Raw genomic sequence first — 10,814 nt, 5'->3', positions numbered from 1 at the left:
CTCTTGCCTCGCCGATCCACTCTTGAGCTCGAAGAGGCCGCTCCTGCGGCTCGCTCTTTCCTCGCTGTCCCACGGCTGCTGCAAACGTCGACGAGGACGCAATCAGGCCCGAGGAGCCCCAGCTGCCATAGGGAAGGGCCACCCAACAGCCCCACAGCCTCATGCCGGCAACGCCGCGGCCCCCCAGCTGCCCAAAAGCCTCCAACTACAGCTTGACTCACCGTCCCGACGTCCGGCGCAGTCCCACGCCGTGCTGGGAGCCGGGCCCTCTGGGCAAAGGAAGCTGGGCACGCAAGGCAGCGGCCAAGAGGCTGCACACCCCTGCTTACAGGGGGCTCAGGCCGCTGCCTGGACTAAAAAGTGCCCGGGGCTCCAGAGCACTTACAGGCCCCCACTTACAGGGCGGCTCTGGTCCCCAAGGCCTATGGAGGCTCCTTCTCTCCACCAGCTGCGGGGCGCTCCCCACTAACGGGGCGGGCGCCCCACACAGGCTGCCAGCTGAAAGGGAGCACAAAGGCTCCCAGACCCGCAGCCTGCTTACAGGCCGGTCCACACCCGGGGAGCCACAGAGCTCGGCCTTCCCCCAAGGCGACAGGAGCCTGACTCTACCGTCAGGCAGTCCAGCTCGCGGCCTAAAGCCGAGGGGCCGCCAGCCCAGCCCTGAGGACAGGGAGGGCACACGCCCGGCCCCGTGACTCCTGGCCCCACGCCTCTGAAAGACCGGGGCCAGGGACACCCGCCTGATTACAGGGGGTCCCTCCAACCGCCCGCCGAGGCCAGGGGACGCACAGAACCCCACTTACGGGGCCGCCCCCCGCTGCCCGGCACCCCCCAACAAGCACTACGGAGCACAGGCTCCGGCCTGCGCCCCGCTTGGGGACAGGCCAGAGCCCGGCCGCAGCGCAGCGCGGCAACACGGCCGCCTGCAGAGCCCCGGGAGCCTCCTGTACGAGGCCGCCAGCCACGTGGCGCCAGCCCGAAGCACTGCCAAAGGCAGGAGCGTGCCCTGCGGCACGGCACTTCTGCAAGCTGCCCCCTGGCAAGGGCCCGGGAGCGCTCGTTCCTGTCGCCTGGCTAAAGGAGCCTCCCCAGCCCTGCTTACAGGGACCCGGGTGGGGCTGCTCCTGGGGACAAAGGGTGCCGCCAAGGTCCTGACACGGGCCCCGAGTACAGGGCCCGCACGCTGGCAGCTCACCAGCACCACCGGCAGCGTGGCCGCACGCCCTGGCCCTGGCTACAGGCGGGTCACGCTGCCCACGCTGCCGCTAAGCGGCTTCGCGCCGCCCTCAGAAAGCAGGGGCAAGGCCGGAGGCTTTCTCCACCCGTGCGTTTTGGGCACCCGCCTGCGGCTGCACAGAGCTCCTCTTTCCCTCCTGGGAAGTCTAAGCTACACTGGCTCTGTTGCTAAAGCACAACCACACTTCCGCACTCGCACCAACTAGGGGGAAGACAGGGGAGGGGGAGGCAGGGGAGGGGGAGACAGTCCCAGAAGAGGGAGCAAGCTCTGTGCAGCCAACCTACTCTAGGGAGCCATTGCCAATGCTGAGCGGGAGAGGAAAGCCTCAGCCCTGCCCCTGCACTGAGAGGAGGCCACAGGGGCCTCGACGAGCGCTGAAGCGCTTCAGGACCGGCACCAGGGACGCAGGCTGTGACACGCCCCGAGTACAGGGGGTCACGCTGGCCAGGGGCCAGCAGCAGGCAGAAAGCTGCCGGGGTTGGGGAAAAGCCCTGCCCTGCTTACAGGGTAGCCGGGCTGGGGGCCGGGAGAGCTCCGTTTCCCCCCTGCGGTGCGGAGACAGGGGCTCTCACACCCTCCTTTACAGGGTCGCCCCTCTCTCCGGGCAGCCAAAGGAGCACAAGGCAAAAGGCCAAGCACAGCAAGGACCAGCCCTGCACGCAGGGAGGTCGCCCAGCGCAAAGCCGGCCGCGGCACCCTGAAGGCGCCCTGGCCTGGAAAAAGCCCTTTGCCCAGAGGGCCCCTCGCGTCCCTCTTCGGCTCCTGTGCCTCGCCGTTCCGCTCTTGATCTCGAAGGCGCTGCCGCTCTTGCCTCGTCGTCCCACGGCTTCTGCCAACGGACGACGACACGCTCAGGCCTGAGAAACTCCAGACCCCGTGCCTGCAGGGAACCGCCACCCAACAGCCCCACAGGGACATCCCCAACCGGCTGCCCAAAAGCCCCACACTTCAGCTCCAAGCTGCTGCTCTTACCTTGCGGCTGCGCTTCTGGGCTCGAGGCCGCCAATGCTGAAGGCTGGCTCTTGCCTCGCCGATCCACTCTTGAGCTCGAAGAGGCCGCTCCTGCGGCTCGCTCTTTCCTCGCTGTCCCACGGCTGCTGCAAACGTCGACGAGGACGCAATCAGGCCCGAGGAGCCCCAGCTGCCATAGGGAAGGGCCACCCAACAGCCCCACAGCCTCATGCCGGCAACGCCGCGGCCCCCCAGCTGCCCAAAAGCCTCCAACTACAGCTTGACTCACCGTCCCGACGTCCGGCGCAGTCCCACGCCGTGCTGGGAGCCGGGCCCTCTGGGCAAAGGAAGCTGGGCACGCAAGGCAGCGGCCAAGAGGCTGCACACCCCTGCTTACAGGGGGCTCAGGCCGCTGCCTGGACTAAAAAGTGCCCGGGGCTCCAGAGCACTTACAGGCCCCCACTTACAGGGCGGCTCTGGTCCCCAAGGCCTATGGAGGCTCCTTCTCTCCACCAGCTGCGGGGCGCTCCCCACTAACGGGGCGGGCGCCCCACACAGGCTGCCAGCTGAAAGGGAGCACAAAGGCTCCCAGACCCGCAGCCTGCTTACAGGCCGGTCCACACCCGGGGAGCCACAGAGCTCGGCCTTCCCCCAAGGCGACAGGAGCCTGACTCTACCGTCAGGCAGTCCAGCTCGCGGCCTAAAGCCGAGGGGCCGCCAGCCCAGCCCTGAGGACAGGGAGGGCACACGCCCGGCCCCGTGACTCCTGGCCCCACGCCTCTGAAAGACCGGGGCCAGGGACACCCGCCTGATTACAGGGGGTCCCTCCAACCGCCCGCCGAGGCCAGGGGACGCACAGAACCCCACTTACGGGGCCGCCCCCCGCTGCCCGGCACCCCCCAACAAGCACTACGGAGCACAGGCTCCGGCCTGCGCCCCGCTTGGGGACAGGCCAGAGCCCGGCCGCAGCGCAGCGCGGCAACACGGCCGCCTGCAGAGCCCCGGGAGCCTCCTGTACGAGGCCGCCAGCCACGTGGCGCCAGCCCGAAGCACTGCCAAAGGCAGGAGCGTGCCCTGCGGCACGGCACTTCTGCAAGCTGCCCCCTGGCAAGGGCCCGGGAGCGCTCGTTCCTGTCGCCTGGCTAAAGGAGCCTCCCCAGCCCTGCTTACAGGGACCCGGGTGGGGCTGCTCCTGGGGACAAAGGGTGCCGCCAAGGTCCTGACACGGGCCCCGAGTACAGGGCCCGCACGCTGGCAGCTCACCAGCACCACCGGCAGCGTGGCCGCACGCCCTGGCCCTGGCTACAGGCGGGTCACGCTGCCCACGCTGCCGCTAAGCGGCTTCGCGCCGCCCTCAGAAAGCAGGGGCAAGGCCGGAGGCTTTCTCCACCCGTGCGTTTTGGGCACCCGCCTGCGGCTGCACAGAGCTCCTCTTTCCCTCCTGGGAAGTCTAAGCTACACTGGCTCTGTTGCTAAAGCACAACCACACTTCCGCACTCGCACCAACTAGGGGGAAGACAGGGGAGGGGGAGGCAGGGGAGGGGGAGACAGTCCCAGAAGAGGGAGCAAGCTCTGTGCAGCCAACCTACTCTAGGGAGCCATTGCCAATGCTGAGCGGGAGAGGAAAGCCTCAGCCCTGCCCCTGCACTGAGAGGAGGCCACAGGGGCCTCGACGAGCGCTGAAGCGCTTCAGGACCGGCACCAGGGACGCAGGCTGTGACACGCCCCGAGTACAGGGGGTCACGCTGGCCAGGGGCCAGCAGCAGGCAGAAAGCTGCCGGGGTTGGGGAAAAGCCCTGCCCTGCTTACAGGGTAGCCGGGCTGGGGGCCGGGAGAGCTCCGTTTCCCCCCTGCGGTGCGGAGACAGGGGCTCTCACACCCTCCTTTACAGGGTCGCCCCTCTCTCCGGGCAGCCAAAGGAGCACAAGGCAAAAGGCCAAGCACAGCAAGGACCAGCCCTGCACGCAGGGAGGTCGCCCAGCGCAAAGCCGGCCGCGGCACCCTGAAGGCGCCCTGGCCTGGAAAAAGCCCTTTGCCCAGAGGGCCCCTCGCGTCCCTCTTCGGCTCCTGTGCCTCGCCGTTCCGCTCTTGATCTCGAAGGCGCTGCCGCTCTTGCCTCGTCGTCCCACGGCTTCTGCCAACGGACGACGACACGCTCAGGCCTGAGAAACTCCAGACCCCGTGCCTGCAGGGAACCGCCACCCAACAGCCCCACAGGGACATCCCCAACCGGCTGCCCAAAAGCCCCACACTTCAGCTCCAAGCTGCTGCTCTTACCTTGCGGCTGCGCTTCTGGGCTCGAGGCCGCCAATGCTGAAGGCTGGCTCTTGCCTCGCCGATCCACTCTTGAGCTCGAAGAGGCCGCTCCTGCGGCTCGCTCTTTCCTCGCTGTCCCACGGCTGCTGCAAACGTCGACGAGGACGCAATCAGGCCCGAGGAGCCCCAGCTGCCATAGGGAAGGGCCACCCAACAGCCCCACAGCCTCATGCCGGCAACGCCGCGGCCCCCCAGCTGCCCAAAAGCCTCCAACTACAGCTTGACTCACCGTCCCGACGTCCGGCGCAGTCCCACGCCGTGCTGGGAGCCGGGCCCTCTGGGCAAAGGAAGCTGGGCACGCAAGGCAGCGGCCAAGAGGCTGCACACCCCTGCTTACAGGGGGCTCAGGCCGCTGCCTGGACTAAAAAGTGCCCGGGGCTCCAGAGCACTTACAGGCCCCCACTTACAGGGCGGCTCTGGTCCCCAAGGCCTATGGAGGCTCCTTCTCTCCACCAGCTGCGGGGCGCTCCCCACTAACGGGGCGGGCGCCCCACACAGGCTGCCAGCTGAAAGGGAGCACAAAGGCTCCCAGACCCGCAGCCTGCTTACAGGCCGGTCCACACCCGGGGAGCCACAGAGCTCGGCCTTCCCCCAAGGCGACAGGAGCCTGACTCTACCGTCAGGCAGTCCAGCTCGCGGCCTAAAGCCGAGGGGCCGCCAGCCCAGCCCTGAGGACAGGGAGGGCACACGCCCGGCCCCGTGACTCCTGGCCCCACGCCTCTGAAAGACCGGGGCCAGGGACACCCGCCTGATTACAGGGGGTCCCTCCAACCACCCGCCGAGGCCAGGGGACGCACAGAACCCCACTTACGGGGCCGCCCCCCGCTGCCCGGCACCCCCCAACAAGCACTACGGAGCACAGGCTCCGGCCTGCGCCCCGCTTGGGGACAGGCCAGAGCCCGGCCGCAGCGCAGCGCGGCAACACGGCCGCCTGCAGAGCCCCGGGAGCCTCCTGTACGAGGCCGCCAGCCACGTGGCGCCAGCCCGAAGCACTGCCAAAGGCAGGAGCGTGCCCTGCGGCACGGCACTTCTGCAAGCTGCCCCCTGGCAAGGGCCCGGGAGCGCTCGTTCCTGTCGCCTGGCTAAAGGAGCCTCCCCAGCCCTGCTTACAGGGACCCGGGTGGGGCTGCTCCTGGGGACAAAGGGTGCCGCCAAGGTCCTGACACGGGCCCCGAGTACAGGGCCCGCACGCTGGCAGCTCACCAGCACCACCGGCAGCGTGGCCGCACGCCCTGGCCCTGGCTACAGGCGGGTCACGCTGCCCACGCTGCCGCTAAGCGGCTTCGCGCCGCCCTCAGAAAGCAGGGGCAAGGCCGGAGGCTTTCTCCACCCGTGCGTTTTGGGCACCCGCCTGCGGCTGCACAGAGCTCCTCTTTCCCTCCTGGGAAGTCTAAGCTACACTGGCTCTGTTGCTAAAGCACAACCACACTTCCGCACTCGCACCAACTAGGGGGAAGACAGGGGAGGGGGAGGCAGGGGAGGGGGAGACAGTCCCAGAAGAGGGAGCAAGCTCTGTGCAGCCAACCTACTCTAGGGAGCCATTGCCAATGCTGAGCGGGAGAGGAAAGCCTCAGCCCTGCCCCTGCACTGAGAGGAGGCCACAGGGGCCTCGACGAGCGCTGAAGCGCTTCAGGACCGGCACCAGGGACGCAGGCTGTGACACGCCCCGAGTACAGGGGGTCACGCTGGCCAGGGGCCAGCAGCAGGCAGAAAGCTGCCGGGGTTGGGGAAAAGCCCTGCCCTGCTTACAGGGTAGCCGGGCTGGGGGCCGGGAGAGCTCCGTTTCCCCCCTGCGGTGCGGAGACAGGGGCTCTCACACCCTCCTTTACAGGGTCGCCCCTCTCTCCGGGCAGCCAAAGGAGCACAAGGCAAAAGGCCAAGCACAGCAAGGACCAGCCCTGCACGCAGGGAGGTCGCCCAGCGCAAAGCCGGCCGCGGCACCCTGAAGGCGCCCTGGCCTGGAAAAAGCCCTTTGCCCAGAGGGCCCCTCGCGTCCCTCTTCGGCTCCTGTGCCTCGCCGTTCCGCTCTTGATCTCGAAGGCGCTGCCGCTCTTGCCTCGTCGTCCCACGGCTTCTGCCAACGGACGACGACACGCTCAGGCCTGAGAAACTCCAGACCCCGTGCCTGCAGGGAACCGCCACCCAACAGCCCCACAGGGACATCCCCAACCGGCTGCCCAAAAGCCCCACACTTCAGCTCCAAGCTGCTGCTCTTACCTTGCGGCTGCGCTTCTGGGCTCGAGGCCGCCAATGCTGAAGGCTGGCTCTTGCCTCGCCGATCCACTCTTGAGCTCGAAGAGGCCGCTCCTGCGGCTCGCTCTTTCCTCGCTGTCCCACGGCTGCTGCAAACGTCGACGAGGACGCAATCAGGCCCGAGGAGCCCCAGCTGCCATAGGGAAGGGCCACCCAACAGCCCCACAGCCTCATGCCGGCAACGCCGCGGCCCCCCAGCTGCCCAAAAGCCTCCAACTACAGCTTGACTCACCGTCCCGACGTCCGGCGCAGTCCCACGCCGTGCTGGGAGCCGGGCCCTCTGGGCAAAGGAAGCTGGGCACGCAAGGCAGCGGCCAAGAGGCTGCACACCCCTGCTTACAGGGGGCTCAGGCCGCTGCCTGGACTAAAAAGTGCCCGGGGCTCCAGAGCACTTACAGGCCCCCACTTACAGGGCGGCTCTGGTCCCCAAGGCCTATGGAGGCTCCTTCTCTCCACCAGCTGCGGGGCGCTCCCCACTAACGGGGCGGGCGCCCCACACAGGCTGCCAGCTGAAAGGGAGCACAAAGGCTCCCAGACCCGCAGCCTGCTTACAGGCCGGTCCACACCCGGGGAGCCACAGAGCTCGGCCTTCCCCCAAGGCGACAGGAGCCTGACTCTACCGTCAGGCAGTCCAGCTCGCGGCCTAAAGCCGAGGGGCCGCCAGCCCAGCCCTGAGGACAGGGAGGGCACACGCCCGGCCCCGTGACTCCTGGCCCCACGCCTCTGAAAGACCGGGGCCAGGGACACCCGCCTGATTACAGGGGGTCCCTCCAACCGCCCGCCGAGGCCAGGGGACGCACAGAACCCCACTTACGGGGCCGCCCCCCGCTGCCCGGCACCCCCCAACAAGCACTACGGAGCACAGGCTCCGGCCTGCGCCCCGCTTGGGGACAGGCCAGAGCCCGGCCGCAGCGCAGCGCGGCAACACGGCCGCCTGCAGAGCCCCGGGAGCCTCCTGTACGAGGCCGCCAGCCACGTGGCGCCAGCCCGAAGCACTGCCAAAGGCAGGAGCGTGCCCTGCGGCACGGCACTTCTGCAAGCTGCCCCCTGGCAAGGGCCCGGGAGCGCTCGTTCCTGTCGCCTGGCTAAAGGAGCCTCCCCAGCCCTGCTTACAGGGACCCGGGTGGGGCTGCTCCTGGGGACAAAGGGTGCCGCCAAGGTCCTGACACGGGCCCCGAGTACAGGGCCCGCACGCTGGCAGCTCACCAGCACCACCGGCAGCGTGGCCGCACGCCCTGGCCCTGGCTACAGGCGGGTCACGCTGCCCACGCTGCCGCTAAGCGGCTTCGCGCCGCCCTCAGAAAGCAGGGGCAAGGCCGGAGGCTTTCTCCACCCGTGCGTTTTGGGCACCCGCCTGCGGCTGCACAGAGCTCCTCTTTCCCTCCTGGGAAGTCTAAGCTACACTGGCTCTGTTGCTAAAGCACAACCACACTTCCGCACTCGCACCAACTAGGGGGAAGACAGGGGAGGGGGAGGCAGGGGAGGGGGAGACAGTCCCAGAAGAGGGAGCAAGCTCTGTGCAGCCAACCTACTCTAGGGAGCCATTGCCAATGCTGAGCGGGAGAGGAAAGCCTCAGCCCTGCCCCTGCACTGAGAGGAGGCCACAGGGGCCTCGACGAGCGCTGAAGCGCTTCAGGACCGGCACCAGGGACGCAGGCTGTGACACGCCCCGAGTACAGGGGGTCACGCTGGCCAGGGGCCAGCAGCAGGCAGAAAGCTGCCGGGGTTGGGGAAAAGCCCTGCCCTGCTTACAGGGTAGCCGGGCTGGGGGCCGGGAGAGCTCCGTTTCCCCCCTGCGGTGCGGAGACAGGGGCTCTCACACCCTCCTTTACAGGGTCGCCCCTCTCTCCGGGCAGCCAAAGGAGCACAAGGCAAAAGGCCAAGCACAGCAAGGACCAGCCCTGCACGCAGGGAGGTCGCCCAGCGCAAAGCCGGCCGCGGCACCCTGAAGGCGCCCTGGCCTGGAAAAAGCCCTTTGCCCAGAGGGCCCCTCGCGTCCCTCTTCGGCTCCTGTGCCTCGCCGTTCCGCTCTTGATCTCGAAGGCGCTGCCGCTCTTGCCTCGTCGTCCCACGGCTTCTGCCAACGGACGACGACACGCTCAGGCCTGAGAAACTCCAGACCCCGTGCCTGCAGGGAACCGCCACCCAACAGCCCCACAGGGACATCCCCAACCGGCTGCCCAAAAGCCCCACACTTCAGCTCCAAGCTGCTGCTCTTACCTTGCGGCTGCGCTTCTGGGCTCGAGGCCGCCAATGCTGAAGGCTGGCTCTTGCCTCGCCGATCCACTCTTGAGCTCGAAGAGGCCGCTCCTGCGGCTCGCTCTTTCCTCGCTGTCCCACGGCTGCTGCAAACGTCGACGAGGACGCAATCAGGCCCGAGGAGCCCCAGCTGCCATAGGGAAGGGCCACCCAACAGCCCCACAGCCTCATGCCGGCAACGCCGCGGCCCCCCAGCTGCCCAAAAGCCTCCAACTACAGCTTGACTCACCGTCCCGACGTCCGGCGCAGTCCCACGCCGTGCTGGGAGCCGGGCCCTCTGGGCAAAGGAAGCTGGGCACGCAAGGCAGCGGCCAAGAGGCTGCACACCCCTGCTTACAGGGGGCTCAGGCCGCTGCCTGGACTAAAAAGTGCCCGGGGCTCCAGAGCACTTACAGGCCCCCACTTACAGGGCGGCTCTGGTCCCCAAGGCCTATGGAGGCTCCTTCTCTCCACCAGCTGCGGGGCGCTCCCCACTAACGGGGCGGGCGCCCCACACAGGCTGCCAGCTGAAAGGGAGCACAAAGGCTCCCAGACCCGCAGCCTGCTTACAGGCCGGTCCACACCCGGGGAGCCACAGAGCTCGGCCTTCCCCCAAGGCGACAGGAGCCTGACTCTACCGTCAGGCAGTCCAGCTCGCGGCCTAAAGCCGAGGGGCCGCCAGCCCAGCCCTGAGGACAGGGAGGGCACACGCCCGGCCCCGTGACTCCTGGCCCCACGCCTCTGAAAGACCGGGGCCAGGGACACCCGCCTGATTACAGGGGGTCCCTCCAACCGCCCGCCGAGGCCAGGGGACGCACAGAACCCCACTTACGGGGCCGCCCCCCGCTGCCCGGCACCCCCCAACAAGCACTACGGAGCACAGGCTCCGGCCTGCGCCCCGCTTGGGGACAGGCCAGAGCCCGGCCGCAGCGCAGCGCGGCAACACGGCCGCCTGCAGAGCCCCGGGAGCCTCCTGTACGAGGCCGCCAGCCACGTGGCGCCAGCCCGAAGCACTGCCAAAGGCAGGAGCGTGCCCTGCGGCACGGCACTTCTGCAAGCTGCCCCCTGGCAAGGGCCCGGGAGCGCTCGTTCCTGTCGCCTGGCTAAAGGAGCCTCCCCAGCCCTGCTTACAGGGACCCGGGTGGGGCTGCTCCTGGGGACAAAGGGTGCCGCCAAGGTCCTGACACGGGCCCCGAGTACAGGGCCCGCACGCTGGCAGCTCACCAGCACCACCGGCAGCGTGGCCGCACGCCCTGGCCCTGGCTACAGGCGGGTCACGCTGCCCACGCTGCCGCTAAGCGGCTTCGCGCCGCCCTCAGAAAGCAGGGGCAAGGCCGGAGGCTTTCTCCACCCGTGCGTTTTGGGCACCCGCCTGCGGCTGCACAGAGCTCCTCTTTCCCTCCTGGGAAGTCTAAGCTACACTGGCTCTGTTGCTAAAGCACAACCACACTTCCGCACTCGCACCAACTAGGGGGAAGACAGGGGAGGGGGAGGCAGGGGAGGGGGAGACAGTCCCAGAAGAGGGAGCAAGCTCTGTGCAGCCAACCTACTCTAGGGAGCCATTGCCAATGCTGAGCGGGAGAGGAAAGCCTCAGCCCTGCCCCTGCACTGAGAGGAGGCCACAGGGGCCTCGACGAGCGCTGAAGCGCTTCAGGACCGGCACCAGGGACGCAGGCTGTGACACGCCCCGAGTACAGGGGGTCACGCTGGCCAGGGGCCAGCAGCAGGCAGAAAGCTGCCGGGGTTGGGGAAAAGCCCTGCCCTGCTTACAGGGTAGCCGGGCTGGGGGCCGGGAGAGCTCCGTTTCCCCCCTGCGGTG

The sequence above is a fragment of the Melospiza georgiana genome, chromosome 4, assembly GCF_028018845.1.
Source record: "Melospiza georgiana isolate bMelGeo1 chromosome 4, bMelGeo1.pri, whole genome shotgun sequence".
NCBI lineage: Eukaryota > Metazoa > Chordata > Aves > Passeriformes > Passerellidae > Melospiza > Melospiza georgiana.
The sequence above is the reverse complement of the archived record's forward strand: the minus strand, read 5'-3'. Positions refer to the sequence as shown.